Source organism: Triticum aestivum, chromosome 3A (genome assembly GCF_018294505.1).
Source record: "Triticum aestivum cultivar Chinese Spring chromosome 3A, IWGSC CS RefSeq v2.1, whole genome shotgun sequence".
In the NCBI taxonomy this organism is placed as follows: Eukaryota; Viridiplantae; Streptophyta; class Magnoliopsida; order Poales; family Poaceae; genus Triticum; species Triticum aestivum.
Genome location: NC_057800.1, coordinates 639,931,915 through 639,950,186, shown reverse-complemented (window position 1 = coordinate 639,950,186; position 18,272 = coordinate 639,931,915).

Below are 18,272 nucleotides of genomic sequence, written 5' to 3'. Positions count from 1 at the left end.
CCAGCAGCAGCGCCTGGCCTCCACCAACGACGCGCCGGTGGTCGGCGGCGTGAAGAACAGCGTGGGGCGCCACCTGTGGTGGGGCGTCCCGGGCCGCACGCTGGAGGGCGTGCTGACGCACCTCGACGGCGGCAACAACCCGCCGTTGACCTATCCTGCAACGGGGGCCGCCCCGTCGCAACACCGACGTGCATGGGCGCCAAGGAGGTTCGCCTCCTCCTCGTCTTCCTCCTCTCGCTCATCTTCCCACTCCTCCGGTTCTCCGGCGCTTCTCGGCGTCAAGGCTGAGCCCGCGGCGGAGACGCCAATCAGTCGGCGCACTCGCAGCATCGGCATCGTCATCAACGAGGGCGGCCGGCGCGCCCCCTCCTCGTTGGCTCCTCCGCGCTTCGTCAAGCCGAAGAAGGAGCCGGGGCTGGCGCCGGTGAAGATGGAGCCGGGGCTGGCGCCGGTGGAGGCGGAGTTCGACGACGACGACGCGGTCCTAGAATGGGCGCTCCAGGACTCCATTGCGATGGAGAAGGCACGCCGGGAGAAGGAGAAGGAACGCCAGCGCGCCGCCCTGCGCCGCTTCGAGGAGCGCCGACGCGGCCGCGTTGAAGACGGGGTCGTCGTCTTATGCGACAGCGACGACGACGACGACGCGCCGCCGCCAGTCCGCCATGGTGACGCCGGGCCAGGGCGCCCGCGTCAAGGAGGAGAAGGCCGCCGACGACGATGGCGGCGACGGTGGCGACGACTTCAGCCATTTTCTTTTTTAGATTAGGTTAATGTAATGAAAATGCGCGAATTTCACCGAAATTTGCCATGTTTGGCCGAAATTTAACTAGTTTTTATCATAACTTCGCCGAACGGTCCTTTTTTTTAAATACGCGCCTGGGGCGGCCCTAGGGGCCGACGGCTGGGGACCGACTCGCCCCCAGGGCCATTTTTTCGCCGGCTCACCCCCAGGCGGCGCTTTTAGATGCCCCCTGGGGGGCCAACGGCTGGAGATGCCCTAACTCCACCAACACCTTGCTGATCTTGGACAGCACCAGCTCAGCAAAGGCCCCGCTGCTCCTTCGAGTGAGAGTATGTTCGAGAAGAACGCTGCGCAGCTTGTTTTGGAAATATGAGCAATATATCGAATGATTTTATTGACAGAAATATTAGATAAAGTACGACTAATATAGCAGTGATAAAACGAGTCATGCGTTCTGACAGAGAGAAGGTAAATAATATCTGCATATATGAACTGTAGCCTAGCATATCTAGAGCAGGCAGTAGAGGTAGTCGCATATATGGAGTAGAACCTAACACATGTAGGACAAGTGCTAGTACGGGAAACTGTGGCATGACATCTGACAGAAAGAAGAAGAACACATACGTGACAGCAGCAACTGCAATACTGGACTTGGGGTCGGTGTCCTCGCCAGCCATGTCGTCGAGGAGGTTGTCGACATCGAGGAAGTAGTTGTCGGAGTCCGGGGCGTCCATGACGAAGAAGTCAGTAGTCGCGCTGAGCGCTCCCCAAAAACCTTATCACCCTTCTCTCGTACAGGACTCAAAGAGGTGCGATTTCGGAGGCCTACTGTCCTGACTCATTGTGCACGCCGCAAGCCGGGATGAGGAAGACAGCAGCAGCTCAGAGATTGGAACCGGTGGCAAGAGGAATGAGAAGTTCTGGTGCGTCTCTGTGAGAGGAGCGACCTTTCTTTCATAGGCGCAAGAGAAGGAGGCGAGAGGGCAGCGACGGAAGGTGAAACGAAGAGACGAAGATGAATCGAACAGCCAGCAGCTGAAGGGCTGCACCATTCGCATTCAAACTCCACTATCATAAAAACTTTTCAGCTTCCATGTGACCTTTCGTATACCCGTAGTGCGTGGAAAAAACTTAGACATCGGCTCGGCTCATTCTCGCAACCCACGGCGCGGTGCATCGTGACGAGGCGGCCGGCGGAGGAGGAGCGCGCGTGGATGTCCCTCTTGTTCTTATGCTCATACAAGTGGGGAAAGAATCTCCCTTATAAAGAGGTCCAACTCCCTCTAAACTAGCAATGTGGGACTAAACTTTAGTTTCACCTCTTGCCTTGCACAAATGGGCTGCGTGGGTCTCTAGGATTTATTAGGAATTTCTGAAACTGCTATTGGGCTAGGCCCAAAATAGACCAAATTCCAGCAATCCCTCAGCAGATCCCAGAGGCACACAAAATTTGCCTTTGGTTCCAAAACACTGTTTTATATACCGGTACTGCAGTGGTGACTGTTGAGTTGAAATTTCACCTAGAACTCTATGCTACACTAGTAAACAACTTAAACAGTGGACAGGGCCTTGAACTGCAAGTTTTCTGCGAATCTAACTTCACATAAAGCCTTGACCGATACGTGGCTACCGTGGGTCTTCCCCGCGGGTGGAGCTTATGCGTCATACTCCGAGACCTTTAATGAGTTTACTAGAGAGAACCCTACTCTCATAGATTGCGACGTTTAACAATTAGACTCATATAGGTGTGTTCTTCAAAAGATGTTCTGCAGGACAACATATTTTCTTAAATGAACCACTTAGAACACATTAAGATATAAATCAAATTGCCATGCAGTTTTAGGAGAGTATTGCATCTTCATGGAGTGGTATTGTTAATAGTGAGGATACTCTCATCTCAGTTGATCAACAGCTTATCTTCCACATCTAATTCACGGGATCTCCGATCACAAAGAATAGGTTACCACTGTGAACAACTCATATTGTGGGTCTCATACCATCTCCCTCGATGCATTATCTATCACATTACATGATAGACCCTTAGTAAAAGGATCTGCCAGATTTCAGACGTTTGGATATAATCCAATGCAATAACTCCGGAGTTTTTCATTTTCCTAACAGACTTTAACCTTCTCTGAACGTGTCTTGATGACTTCATGTTATCCTTTGAGCTGCTCACTTTCGTGATCACAGTTTGATTATCGCGGTTCATAAGGATACCCGGTACAGGTTTCTCAACAACCGGCAAGTCATTCAAGAGCCGGCGAAGGCAATCTGCTTCGACCGTAGCTGTATCTAGTATTGTGAGTTCTGCTTCCATTGTTGACCTCATTAAGATGGTCTGCTTGGAAGACTTCCAAAAAACAGCGCCACCTCCATGAGTGAATACATATCCGCTCGTGGCCTTTATCTCATCAGCATCTGAGATCCAGTTTGAGTCACTATACCCTTCAAACACCTTTGGGTGCCCAGTGTAGTGAATTCCATAATTAGCAATGCCTTTCAAATAATGCAAAAATTTTCTAGAGCTTTCCAATGCACATCTCCTGGTTTTGAGACAAACCGACTCAGTTTGCTAACACCAAAAGAGATGTCAGGTCTTGTAGCACTGGCTAAGTACATAAGTGACCCAATAATCTGAGAATATTTCAATTGATCTCTAGCAATTCTTTGATTCTTTCGAAGTAGCACGCTAGCATCATATGGTGTTGGAGAAGGCTTGCAGTCATTATAGCCAAAGCGACTCAAGATCTTTTCCTCATAGTGAGATTGAAGCAATGTAATCCCATCATCATTGTCTCTTAACAAATTGATGTTCAGAATGACATCAGCCACTCCTAAATCCTTCATCTCAAAACGATGAGATAGGAAATCCTTGACCTCCTTAATAACATTCATATTTGTTCTGAAAATCAGTATGTCATCAACATACAAGCAAAGGATAACTCCCTCACCCCCACCATGGTGATAGTACACACATTTGTTAGCTTCGTTTACAACAAAGTCTGCAGCTGTTAAACTTCTTTCAAACTTCTCATGCCACTGTTTAGGTGCTTGCTTGAGTCCATACAAAGACTTCAACAACTTGCACACTTTTCCTTCCTGACCATCTAGTACAAACCCATCTGATTGTTTCCTATAAATTTCCTCGTCCAACTCCCCATTTAGGAAAGCAGTCTTAACATCCATTTGATGAACGAGAAGTCCATGCGAGGCAGCTAGTGAAAGTAGAACTCGAATAGTGGTCAGTCGAGCCACAGGTGAGTAAGTATCAAAGAAGTCTTCATCTTCCTTTTGGGTATAACCCTTAGCCACGAGCCGAGCCTTGTATTTTTCAATAGTACCATCAGGCCTAAGCTTCTTCTTGAATATCCATTTACATCCTATAGGTTTGCACCCATAAGGACGATCAGTTATCTCCCAAGTTTCATTCGTCAAGATGGAATCCACCTCGCTATGAACCGCTTCCTTCCAGTAGTCAGCATCTCCAGATGCATAGGCCTCTGAAATAGAACTGGGAGTGTCATCTATGAGGTACACAAGAAAATCATTACCAAAGGACTTTGCATTCCTCTGTCTCTTGCTCCTAGTAGGAACTTCATTGTTCTCCTTCACAGGACTTTCAAAGTGTTCCATCGAAATGACAAGTTCGGTAATTGTAACTGGTTCCTGGTTCGATGAACTAGGCATCTCCTGATTAGATGAGGTAGCCATATCCTTCATGGGAAAAATATCTTCAAATAAAGTCGCATCATTCGACTCCATGATCGTACCGACATGCATGTCAGGTACCTCAGATTTTACAACCAAGAATCTATAGCCAATGCTATGAAAAGCATATCCCAGAACAACACAATTGTGACGCCCCTGATTCAATCGTACACTAATCATACACGCAAACGTGTACGATCAAGATCAGGGACTCACGGGAAGATATCACAACACAACTCTACAAATAAAATAAGTCATACAAGCATCATAATACAAGCCAGGGGCCTCGAGGGCTCGAATACAAGTGCTCGATCATAGACGAGTCAGCGGAAGCAACAATATCTGAGTACAGACATAAGTTAAACAAGTCTGCCTTAAGAAGGCTAGCACAAACTGGGATACAGATCGAAAGAGGCGCAGGCCTCCTGCCTGGGATCCTCCTAAGCTACTCATGGCCGTCGTCAGCAGCCTGCACATAGTAGTAGGCACCTCCAGTGTAGTAGGAATCATCGTCAACGGTGGCGTCTGGCTCCAGGGCTCCAGCATCTGGTTGCGACAACCAGGTAGAAGGAAAAGGGGAAAAGAGGGAGAAAAGCAACCGTGAGTACTCATCCAAAGTAATCGCAAGCAAGGAACTACACTACATATGCATGGGTATATGTGTAAAGGGCCATATCAGTGGACTGAACTGCAGAATGCCAGAATAAAAGGGGGATAGCTAATCCTGTCGAAGACTACGCTTCTGGCAGCCTCCTTCTTGCAGCATGTAGAAGAGAGTAGATTGAAGTCCTCCAAGTAGCATCTCCAAGTAGCATCTCCAAGTAGCATCTCCAAGTAGCATCTCCAAGTAGCATCTCCAAGTAGCATCTCCAGGTAGCATCTCCAGTCACATCGCATAGCATAATCCTAACCGGCGATCCTCTCCTCGTCGCCCTGTAGAAAAGCGATCACCGGGTTGTCTGTGGAACTTGGAAGGGTGTGTTTTATTAAGTATCCGGTTCTAGTTGTCATAAGGTCAAGGTACAACTCCAAGTCGTCCTGTTACCGAAGATCACGGCTATTCGAATAGATTAACTTTCCTGCAGGGGTGCACTAACTTACCCAACACGCTTGATCCCATTTGGCCGGACACACTTTCCTGGGTCATGCCCGGCCTCGGAAGATCAACACGTCGCAGCCCCACCTAGGCAAAACAGAGAGGCCAGCACGCCGGTCTAAACCTAAGCGCACAGGGGTCTGGGCCCATCGCCCATAGCACACCTGCACGTTGCGAGGGCGGCCGGAAGCAGACCTAGCCTAGCAGGCGTTCCAGTCCAATCCGGCGCGCGCCGCTCCGTCGCTGACGTCTGAAGTGCTTCGGCTGATACCACGACGCCGGGATACCCATAACTACTCCCACGTAGATGGTTAGTGCGTATAGGCTCGTAGCCAACTCAGATCAAATACCAAGATCTCGTTAAGCGTGTTAAATATCCGCGAACGCCGAACAGGGCCAGGCCCACCTGTCTCCTAGGTGGTCTCAACCTGCCCTGCCGCTCCGCCACAAAGTAACAGTCGGGGGCCGTTGGGAACCCAGGCCCACCTCTACCGGGATGGAGCCACCTGCCCCTTCAGCCCCCATCTCCGAACAGTATCACAGGTAATGTAACTGTGTAAAGTATATCGTATGTGCCCGTGATCACCTCCCGAAGTGATCACGGCCCAGTAGTATAGCATGGCAGACGAACAAGAGTGCAGGGCCACTGATGGAACACTAGCATCCTATACTAAGCAGTAGGATAGCAGGTAATGGTAACAACAGTAGTAGCAAGGACAGGCTATGCATCAGGATAGGAATAACGGAAAGCAGTAACATGCTACACTACTCTAATGCAAGCAGTATAGAGAAGAATAGGCGATATCTGGTGATCAAAGGGGGGGCTTGCCTGGTTGCTCTGGCAAGAGAGAGGGGTCGTCAACTCCGTAGTCGAACTGGGCAGCAGCAGCGTCGGTCTCGTAGTCTACAGGAGAGAAGAGGGGGAAGAAACAATGAATACCATGTAAACATATGCATATCGATGCATGACATGACAAGTAATGATGCTAGGCGGGCCCTAACGTGGTATGAGGTGGTACCGGTTAAGGGGGAAACATCCGGGAGAATATCCCCGGGGTTTCATGTTTTCAGGCAGAGGAGCCGGAGGGGGAAAGTTGCGGGTTCGATAGGTTAGGGGTGTGTGGCGGACGAACAGACTGCGTATCCGGATTCGTCTCGTCGATCTGAGCAACTTTCATGTTGAAAATATTTTAATCCGAGTTACGGATTAAAATATATGATTTTCTAAAGATTTTATTGATTTCTGGAATTTAATTAATTATTTATCCCAACATTATCCAGAATAGTAAATGATGACGTCAGCATGACATCAGAGTGATGTCAGCAGTCAACGTTGACCATTGACCTGGTCAACCTGACGTGTGGGTCCAGTGGGACCCACCTGTCATTCTCTGTTTAGATTAATTATAGATTAGTTAATTTAATTAGTGATTAGGTTAATCTAATCAGGATTAATTAACTCAATTAATTAATTAATTAATTAATTAATTAATTAATATTCTAATTGTTTTAATTAATTATTTATTTAATATATTTATTTTTTTTATTTTTTTTCTTTAATTCCTTTTTAAACGTTCTGGGGTGGGGCCCCTTTGTGAGTGGGCCAAAGGAGCCTATGCGGGCGTGTGGTTACGGGCGCTGGGCGCTGGGCGCCGCCCGAATGCAGGGGCGCCGATGTGCGGGCGGCCGCCGTGGGCGACGGCCGGTGGCGGCGTTAGGAGGCGGAGCCGGGAGGGCCACTAGGCGACGTCGTGGCCTCGCGGGGCACCGGCGTGTGGCAGCAGAGGCCGGTGCGGTGCGGCCCGGTGCGAGGCACCACGGTGAGCAGGAGTGGGGAACGCGGGGCGCGGCCAGTGCGAGCGCGCGCACGATGGCGCGGGACGCGACCGGCGCGTGCGGTGGAGGTCAAGGCCGGGCTTGGTCGATGCGGGGGCGCGCGGCCAGGGCCGTGTGGGCGATGGCCACCGCGGGGCGCAGGAGCCGAGACGGGGCGGATGGCGCACGGAGAGTACGCAGGACGAGGGAGAGGGGAGGTCGGTGCCTCACCGCGGGTCTGTAGGGCACGGGCAGCGGGGGTTGAGGAGGAGGCGGAGACGAACGACGCAGGGGGGGATCCGGCGAGGAAGCAGTTCGGCGAGGTCTTCGGGTGGCGGCGAAGTCGAGACCCGGCGAGGGATTCCGAGGAACGGCGGGGTCCAGGGCGACGATGTCGGGGAGCCGGTCGACGATGGTGCTCGGGCCGACGATGGGGTTCGATCCGGGCGGCGGCGAGGGGCGCAGGGGGGGCCGACGCGGTGGCGTCTGGTGGCGGCGGGGACAGGCGACGCCGGCGAGGCCTGTGTCGGCGATGGCAGGGGGGTCGGGGTGGTTCGGTCCCGATCCGATCTGGATCGGGAGGGGGAGCGAGTGGGGGGGGGCGACTGGGAGGAGGCAGGGGGCGGTGGTGCGGCGGTCCAGCGAGGTGGCCCCGGGCGGTGGCGACGGGCAGCGCCGCAGGTTGAACGACGGCGGCGGGCTCGGGTGCCTCCCAGATGGGATCGGGAGAAAGAGAGGGAGAGTGGGGAACGAGGAGGAGTGGGGTACTGGGTGTCGGTTAGGGTTTGGGCAGGCGTGTATAGGGAGCGGGGGTGGGCTGGCCGGTTGGCCGAATGGGCCAACCTGTTGGGTCGGCTGGCCCAGGGGTCCTTTTCCTTTTTTTTCTCTTTGGTAGTTTCTTTCTTTTAGTTATTTTCTTTTCTGTTTTTAAATCATTTTAAATTCCTTAGACATTTTATAAAAATGGGTTTGTTGCACCATAATTACCTTTGTAATATTTAGTACAAACCAAACATTTGTATTTTAATGTTTGAAAACTTTTATTGTTTGACTTAAATTCAAATTTGAATTTGGATCGGTTCTAAACTAACGCGAGAATATCAACATGTTGGAAATATGCCCTAGAGGCAATAATAAATTGGTTATTATTATATTTCCTTGTTCATGATAATCGTTTATTATCCATGCTATAATTGTATTGATAGGAAACTCAGATACATGTGTGGGTACATAGACAACACCATGTCCCTAGTAAGCCTCTAGTTGACTAGCTCGTTGATCAATAGATGGTTACGGTTTCCTGACCATGGACATTGGATGTCATTGAAAACGGGATCACATCATTAGGAGAATGATGTGATGGACAAGACCCAATCCTAAGCCTAGCACAGATCGTGTAGTTCGTATGCTAAAGCTTTTCTAATGTCAAGTATCTTTTCCTTAGACCATGAGATTGTGCAACTCCCGGATACCGTAGGAATGCTTTGGGTGTACCAAACGTCACAACGTAATTGGGTGGCTATAAAGGTGCATTACAGGTATCTCCGAAAGTGTCTGTTGGGTTGGCACGAATTGAGACTGGGATTTGTCACTCCGTGTAAACGGAGAGGTATCTCTGGGCCCACTCGGTAGGACATCATCATAATGTGCACAATGTGACCAAGGGGTTGATCACGGGATGATGTGTTACGGAACGAGTAAAGAGACTTGCCGGTAATGAGATTGAACAAGGTATCGGTATACCGACGATCGAATCTCGGGCAAGTATAATACCGCTAGACAAAGGGAATTGTATACGGGATCGATTGAGTCCTTGACATCGTGGTTCATCCGATGAGATCATCGTGGAACATGTGGGAGCTAACATGGGTAGCCAGATCCCGCTGTTGGTTATTGACCGGAGAACATCTCGGTCATGTCTGCATGTCTCCCGAACCCGTAGGGTCTACACACTTAAGGTTCGATGACACTAGGGTTATAAAGGAAGTTTGTATGTGGTTACCGAATGTTGTTCGGAGTCCCGGATGAGATCCCGGACGTCACGAGGAGTTCCGGAATGGTCCGAAGGTAAAGATTTATATATGGGAAGTCCTGTTTTGGTCACCGGAAAAGTTTCGGGTTTTATCGGTAATGTACCGGGACCACCGGGAGGGTCCCAGGGGTCCACCAAGTGGGGCCACCGGCCACGGAGGCTTGCATGGGCCTAGAGTGGAAAGGGACCAGCCCCAGAGTGGGCTGGTGCGCCTCCCACCCTTGCCCAAGGCGCAACTAGGAGGGGAGAGGGCAAACCCTAGGGCAGATGGGCCCTAAGGCCCAACCCAGGCGCGCCTCCCCTCTCTCCCCCTCTTGGCCGCCCCCCAAGTCCCATCTAGGGCTGTCCGCACCCCTTGGGGTGGGAAACCCTAAAGGGGGCGCAGCCCCCCTTTCCCCCTATATATAGTTGAGGTTTGGGGCTGCTAAACACATGAGAACTTCTCCTCTTGGTGCAGCCTTGCCCCTCTCCCTCCTCCTCCTCTCCCGCGGTGCTTGACGAAGCCCTGCAGGATTGCCACGCTCCTCCATCACCACCACGCCGTTGTGCTGCTGCTGGATGGAGTCTTCCTCAACCTCTCCCTCTCTCCTTGCTGGATCAAGGCATGGGAGACGTCACCGGGTTGTACGTGTGTTGAACGCGGAGGTGCCGTCCGTTCGGCACTAGGATCTCCGGTGATTTGGATCACGACGAGTACGACTCCTTCAACCCCGTTCTCTTGAACGCTTCCGCTTAGCGATCTACAAGGGTATGTAGATGCACTCTCCTTCCCCTCGTTGCTGGTTTCTCCATAGATAGATCTTGGTGACACGTAGGAAAATTTTGAATTTCTGCTACGTTCCCCAACAGTGGCATCATGAGCTAGGTCTATTGCGTAGATTCTTTGCACGAGTAGAACACAAAGTAGTTGTGGGCGTTGATGTTGTTCAATATGCTTACCGTTACTAGTCCAATCTTGTTTCGACGGTATTGTGGGATGAAGCGGCCCGGACCGACCTTACACGTACTCTTACGTGAGACAGGTTCCACCGACTGACATGCACTTGGTGCATAAGGTGGCTAGCGGGTGCCAGTCTCTCCCACTTTAGTCGGAACGGATTCGATGAAAAGGGTCCTTATGAAGGGTAAATAGCAATTGGCATATCACGTTGTGGTTTTGCGTAGGTAAGAAACGTTCTTGCTAGAAACCCATAGCAGCCACGTAAAACATGCAACAACAATTAGAGGACGTCTAACTTGTTTTTGCAGGGTATGCTATGTGATGTGATATGGCCAAGAAGAATGTGATGAATATATGTGATGTATGAGATTGATCATGTTCTTGTAATAGGATTCACGACTTGCATGTCGATGAGTATGACAACCGGCAGGAGCCATAGGAGTTGTCTTTATTTATTGTATGACCTGCGTGTCATTAAAGAACGCCATGTAAATTACTTTACTTTATTGCTAAACGCGTTAGCCATAGAAGTAGAAGTAGTCGTTGGCGTGACAACTTCATGAAGACACGATGATGGAGATCATGATGATGGAGATCATGGTGTCATGCCGGTGACGATGATGATCATGGAGCCCCGAAGATGGAGATCAATGGAGCTATATGATATTGGCCATATCATGTCACTACTATATAATTGCATGTGATGTTTATTATGTTTATGCATCTTGTTTACTTAGAACGATGGTAGTAAATAAGATGATCCCTTACAACAATTTCAAGAAGTGTTCTCCCCTAACTGTGCACCGTTGCTAAAGTTCGTCGCTTCTAAGCACCACGTGATGATCGGTGTGATGGATTCTTACGTTCACATACAACGGGTGTAAGACAGATTTACACACGCGAAACACTTAGGGTTAACTTGACGAGCCTAGCATGTACAGACATGGCCTCGGAACACAGAGACCGAAAGGTCGAGCATGAATCGTATAGTAGATATGATCAACATGAAGATGTTCACCGATGATGACTAGTCCGTCTCACGTGATGATCGGACACGGCCTAGTTGACTCGGATCATGTAATCACTTAGATGACCAGAGGGATGTCTATCTGAGTGGGAGTTCATAAGATGAACTTAATTATCTTGAACATAGTCAAAAGACCTTTTGCAAATTATGTCGTAAGCTCGCGCTTTAGTTCCACTTTTTAGATATGTTCCTAGAGAAAATATAGTTGAAAGTTGAAAGTAGCAATTATGCGGACAGTAGAAAGCTTATGTCCTTAATGCACTGCTCAGTGTGCCGAACCCCAAACGTCGTTTGTGGATGTTGCGAACATCGTACATACACGTTTTGATAACTACGTGATAGTTCAGTTAAACGGTTTAGAGTTGAGGCACTAAAGATGTTTTCGAAACATCGCGAAATATATGAGATGTTTTGAGGGCTGAAATTGGGATTTCAGGCTCGTGCCCACGTCAAGAGGTATGAGACCTCCAACGATTTTCTTAGCCTGCAAACTAAGGGAGAAAAGCTCAATCGTTGAGCTTGTGCTCAGATTGTCTGAGTGCAACAATCACTTGAATCGAGTGGGAGTTGATCTTCCAGATGAGATAGCGATGTTTCTCCAAAGTCATTGCCACCAAGCTGCTAGAGCTTTGTGATGAACTATAACAAATCAGGGATAGATATGATGATCCTTGAGATATTCGTGATGTTTGACACCGCGAAAGTAGAAATCAAGAAGGAGCATCAATTGTTGATGGTTGGTGAAACCACTAGTTTCAAGAAGGGCAAGGGCAAGAAGGGATACTTCATGAAACGGCAAATCAGCTGCTGCTCTAGTGAAGAAACCCAAGGTTGAACCCAAACCCGAGACTAAGTGCTTCTGTAATAAAGGGAACGGCCACTGGAGCAGAATTACCCTAGATACTTGGTAGATGAGAAGGCTGGCAAGGTCGATAGAAGTATATTGGATATACATTGTGTTGATGTGTACTTTACTAGTACTCCTAGTAGCACCAGGGTATTAGATACCGGTTCGGTTGCTAAGTGTTAGTAACTCGAAATAAAAGCTACAGATTAAACGGAGACTAGCTAAAGGTGAGCTGACGATATGTGTTGGAAATGTTTCCAATGTTGATATGATCAAGCATCGCACGCTCCCTCTACCATCGAGATTGGTGTTAAAACCTGAATAATTGTTATTTGGTGTTTGCGTTGAGCATAGACATGATTGGATTATGACTATCGCAACACAGTTATTCATTTAAAGAGAATAATGGTTACTCTATTTATTTGAATAATACCTTCAATGGTCTTGCACCTAAAATGAATGGTTCATTGAAATCTCGATCGTAGTGATACACATGTTCATGCCAAAAGATAGTAATGATAGTACCACCTACTTGTGGCACTGCCACGTAAGTCATATCGGTATAAAATGCATGAAGAAGCTCCATGTTGATGGATCTTTGGACTCACTCATTTTTGAAAAGTTTGAGACATGCGAACCATGTCTATTGGTATATATGCATGCAGAAACTCCATGCAAATGGACCGTTTGAACTCACTTGATTTTGAATCACTTGAGACATGCAAATCATACCACATGGGCAAGATGACTGAAAGCCTCGTTTTAGTAAGACGGAACAAGATAGCAACTCGTTGAAAGTAACACATTTTGATGTGTGCAGTCCAATGAGTGCTGAGGCATGCAGTGAATATCGTTATGTTCTTACTTCACAGATGATTCGAGTAGATGTTGAGAATATTTTCTTGATGAAACACAAGTCTGAATTATTGAATGGTTCAAGTAATTTCAGAGTGAAGTAGAAGATCATTGTGACAAGAGGATAAAATGTCTATGATATGATCATAGAGATGAATATCTGAGTTACGAGTTTTGGCACGCAATGAAGACATTGTGGAAATTGTTTTACAATTAATACCGCCTGGAACACCATAGTGTGATGGTGTGTCCGAACATCATAGTTGCACCCTATTTGATATGGTGGGTACCATGATGTCTCTTATCGAATTACCACTATCGTTCATGGGTTAGGCATTAGAGACAACCGCACTCACTTTAATAGGGTACCACGTAATTCCGTTGAGATGACACCGGTTTAGAGAAACCTATGCTGTCATTTCTTAAAGGTTTGGGGCTGCGACGCTTATGTGAAAAAGTTTCAGGTTGATAAGCTCGAACCCAAAGCGGATAAAATGCATCTTCATAGGACACCCAAAACAGTTGGGTATACCTCCTAATTCAGATCCGAAAGCAATATGGATTGTTTCTTGAATCGGGTCCTTTCTCGCGGAAAGATTTCTCTCGAAAAGTTGAGTGGGAGGATGGTGGAGACTTGATGTGGTTATTGAACCGTCACTTCAACCAGTGTGTATCAGGGCACAGGAAGTTGTTCATGTGGCACCTACACCAATTGAAGTAGAAGCTTATGATAGTGATCATGAAGTTTCGGATCAAGTCACTGCCGTACCTCGTAGGGTGACAAGGATGCGTACTACTTCAGAGTGGTACGGTGATCCTGTCTTGAAGGTCATGTTGCTAGACAACAATGAACCTACGAGCTATGGGGAAGCGATGGTGGGCCCAAATTCCGACAAATGGTTAAGAAACCATGAAATCCGAGATAGGATCCATGTATCATAACAAAGCATAGACTTCGGCGGACTTGCCCAATGATCGGCAAGCCATTTGATAAATGGATCTTTTAAGAAGAAGACGGACGTGGATGGTAATGTCACCATCTATGAAGCTCGACTTGTGGCGAAGAGTTTTCCACAAGTTCAAGGAGTTGACTACGATGAGTTTTTTCTCATCCGTAGCAATGCTTAAGTCCGTCGGAATCATGTTAGCATAAGCAGCATTTATGAAATCTGGCAGATGGATGTCAAAACAAGTTTCCTTACCAACTTTCGTAAAGGAAAAGGTTGTATGTGATACAATCAGAAAGGTTTTGTCGATCCTAAGGATGCTAAAAGGTATGCTAGCTCCAGCAATCCTTCTAAGGACTGGAGTAACCATCTCGGAGTTGGAATGTGCACTTTGATAAGATGATCAAAGATTTTAGGTTTATACAAAGTTTATGAGAAACTTGTATTTCCAAAGAAGTGAGTGGGAGCACTATAGAATTTCTGATGAGTATATGTTGTTGACATATTGTTGATCAGAAATGATGTAGAATTTCTGGAAAGCATATAGGGTTATTTGAAAGATGTTTTTCAATAGAAAACCTGGATTAAGCTACTTGAACATTGAGCATCGAGATCTATAAGGATAGATCAAAATGCTTAATAATACTTTCAAATGAGCACATACCTTGACATGATCTTGAAGGTGTTCAAGATGGATCAGTCAAAGAAGGAGTTCTTGCCTGAGATGTAAGGTATGAAGTTAAGAGTTAAAGCTCGACCACGGCAGAAAAGAGAGAAAGGACGAAGGTCGTCCCCTATGCTTTAGATGTAGGCTCTATAGTATGTTGTGCTGTGTACCGCACCGGAAGTGTGCCTTGCCATGAGTCAGTCAAGGGGTACAAGAATGATCCAGGAATGGATCATTGGACTAAGGAATTTTCTCGGTTATGGAGGTGATAAAGAGTTCGACGTAAAGAGTTACGACGATGCAAGCTTAACACCTATCCGGATAGCTCTGAGTAGAGATACCGGATATGTATAATGGAGCAACAATTTAGAATAGCTCCAAGTAGAACAGTTATTTGGAATAGCTCCAAATAGAGCGTGGTAGCTGCATCTAGGAGATGACATAAAGATTTGTAAAGCACACACGGATCTGAAAAGTTCAGACCCGTTGACTAAAACCTCTCTCACAAGCAACATGATCAAACCCAGAACTCATTGAGTGTTAATCACATAGTGATGTGAACTAGATTATTGACTCTAGTAAACTCTTTGGATGTTGGTTACATGGCGATGTGACCTGTGAGTGTTAATCACATGGCGATGTGAACTAGATTATTGACTCTAGTGCAAGTGGGAGACTATTGGAAATATGCCCTAGAGGCAATAATAAATTAGTTATTATTATATTTCCTTGTTCATGATAATCGTTTATTATCCATGCTATAATTGTATTGATAGGAAACTCAGATACATGTGTGGGTACATAGACAACACCATGTCCCTAGTAAGCCTCTAGTTGACTAGCTCGTTGATCAATAGATGGTTACGGTTTCCTGACCATGGACATTGGATGTCATTGATAACGGGATCACATCATTAGGAGAATGATGTGATGGACAAGACCCAATCCTAAGCCTAGCACAGATCGTGTAGTTCGTATGCTAAAGCTTTTCTAATGTCAAGTATCTTTTCCTTAGACCATGAGATTGTGCAACTCCCGGATACCGTAGGAATGCTTTGGGTGTACCAAACGTCACAACGTAACTGGGTGGCTATAAAGGTGCATTACAGGTATCTCCGAAAGTGTCTGTTGGGTTAGCACGAATCGAGACTGGGATTTGTCACTCCGTGTAAACGGAGAGGTATCTCTGGGCCCACTCGGTAGGACATCATCATAATGTGCACAATGTGACCAAGGGGTTGATCACGGGATGATGTGTTACGGAACGAGTAAAGAGACTTGCCGGTAATGAGATTGAACAAGGTATCGGTATACCGACGATCGAATCTCGGGCAAGTATAATACCGCTAGACAAAGGGAATTGTATACGGGATCGATTGAGTCCTTGACATCGTGGTTCATCCGATGAGATCATCGTGGAACATGTGGGAGCCAACATGGGTATCCAGATCCCGCTGTTGGTTATTGACCGGAGAACGTCTCGGTCATGTCTGCATGTCTCCCGAACCCGTAGGGTCTACACACTTAAGGTTCGATGACGCTAGGGTTATAAAGGAAGTTTGTATGTGGTTACCGAATGTTGTTCGGAGTCCCGGATGAGATCCCGGACGTCACGAGGAGTTCCGGAATGGTCCGGAGGTAAAGATTTATATATGGAAAGTCCTGTTTTGGTCACCGGAAAAGTTTCGGGTTTTATCGGTAACGTACCGGGACCACCGGGAGGGTCCTGGGGGTCCACCAAGTGGGGCCACCGGCCACGGAGGCTTGCATGGGCCTAGAGTGGAAAGGGACCAGCCCCAGAGTGGGCTAGTGCGCCTCCCACCCTTGCCCAAGGCGCAACTAGGAGGGGAGAGGGCAAACCCTAGGGCAGATGGGCCCTAAGGCCCAACCCAGGCGCGCCTCCCCTCTCTCCCCCTCTTGGCCGCCCCCCCAAGTCCCATCTAGGGCTGGCCGCACCCCTTGGGGTGGGAAACCCTAAAGGGGGCGCAGCCCCCCTTTCCCCCTATATATAGTTGAGGTTTGGGGCTGCTAAACACATGAGAACTTCTCCTCTTGGTGCAGCCTTGCCCCTCTCCCTCCTCCTCCTCTCCCGCGGTGCTTGGCGAAGCCCTGCAGGATTGCCATGCTCCTCCATCACCACCACGCCGTTGTGCTGCTGCTGGATGGAGTCTTCCTCAACCTCTCCCTCTCTCCTTGCTGGATCAAGGCATGGGAGACGTCACCGGGCTGTATGTGTGTTGAACGCGAAGGTGCCGTCCGTTCGGCACTAGGATCTCCGGTGATTTGGATCACGACGAGTACGACTCCTTCAACCCCGTTCTCTTTAATGCTTCCGCTTAGCGATCTACAAGGGTATGTAGATGCACTCTCCTTCCCCTCGTTACTGGTTTCTCCATAGATAGATCTTGGTGACACGTAGGAAAATTTTGAATTTCTGCTACGTTCCCCAACACAACAATAATCGAGGTGACGTGGCATCATTACTAAAGGGTTACTGTAGCTTGATTGCCCGGGCGTCACAATTCTCCTCCACTACAAGAAATCTCGTCCCGAGATTTAAGAGGTAGTGTAAGGGGGGAAAGTTTGATAATGAATCTAGCGAATCTTTTCGGTCTTGGTTGCTCTTCTCGAAGAGGTCGATCCATTACATTGATTTCTTCATTCCTCTGTTTCAGGTCCTCATGATGAAGTCGGCTCTTTTCTTTGGGAACTCCATCATATTTACGAATAGGTAACGGGGCAGGTCGGCAACGACAGAATGTTATAAGGGTTATAATCTGGGATTAACCCATGAATGAGCATATGAGTACCTCTCGAGTTTGAACATTTAAAAGACATCGAGAGTAAAGTTGGGAGGTACAATAAGAAATTTCAAGCAGCCAGGCAATCGATCAATGCCTAGTCAGAAGGTGAAAGTGGTTTCAAAGCAACGGGATAATTATTGTGTCCGATGCCAGAATTGATGATCTCATCGGAAAGGTGGCTCATGAATTACTTACGAGTCCACGCGGGAGGAATAACTTTGGAAACTGGGGTGTGCAGGAGAGTCAGGTTTCGATCCTAGGAACTGTGGGTTATGGGCCCACCATGTTCTTAAAAGTAGAAAGGGCGGAGACGTCTTGCGTGATCATGCAAGCAAGGCATGTCAAGGGGGTAGCCTGTCGATTATGTCGGCGACAACGTCGATACCAAGGGCGAGGGACGAAGAGAACTATTTTCCTGCTCGTTGAACGAGGCGGGCCAAGAGGCAAAGTTCTCATCCATCGGCGGCTACCGAAATGTCATCAACAATAGAAACAGGGTCTCACTGTCAGAGTTGTACACCGAGGTGTTTACCTACGCAGTGAATTATTACTGCTTAGTTTATATAGATCACAAGAAAGGTTAAACCAAACAACGGAAAGGAAATATGGTTATCAAATTACATAGAACAAAGACAAGGAAAATGTGTTTAATCACATATTTCAGGGGTATATCCTTCCCAAGGACAAGCAAAGCATGATATCCATGACAGGATATAATGTAGAAAACTCTTTAGGTAGGGGAGAGAATTTTCATGACACTACCCATACAACGGTGTTTGGATAATTGAG